This window comes from Sus scrofa, chromosome 10, assembly GCF_054392235.1.
Source record: "Sus scrofa isolate SSC_HxYL_T2T_F1_AM1 chromosome 10, Sscrofa_HxYL_maternal_Yorkshire_Landrace_v2.0, whole genome shotgun sequence".
In the NCBI taxonomy this organism is placed as follows: Eukaryota; Metazoa; Chordata; class Mammalia; order Artiodactyla; family Suidae; genus Sus; species Sus scrofa.
The window spans coordinates 39,109,646-39,110,000 of record NC_139392.1 but is presented as its reverse complement, the minus strand read 5'-3'; positions in this window follow the sequence as shown (position 1 = coordinate 39,110,000).

Sequence of the window (355 nt, the reverse complement as noted above, 5' to 3'; positions counted from 1 at the left end):
ACGGACCTCCCCCTCGACGGCCCGGGGCACCGAGCAGTCACGTCGGGACCGGCCGACACGCGCGCGCCCTCGCTCGAGCGGACAGGAGAGGGGTGGCAACGAGGGCCAAGGCCCAAGGCCCCTCCCCCCCACCCACCCAGGAGCGGCACGGCTATGACGGCCGGCCCGCAGCGGCTAGCCGGGTCCCGACTCGCGCTCAGGTGAGCTCAGCAGAGCCGGGAGGGAGGGGCACGCGGCAGGGGGTGGGGGGTGGCAGAAGGCCACCCCTCGACCACACGCAACGACACCGGCGGACAGGCGGGGCAAGGAAGCGGCGGCGGGCACGGAGCGGGGCCGCAGCGGGCCCAGGAAAGCG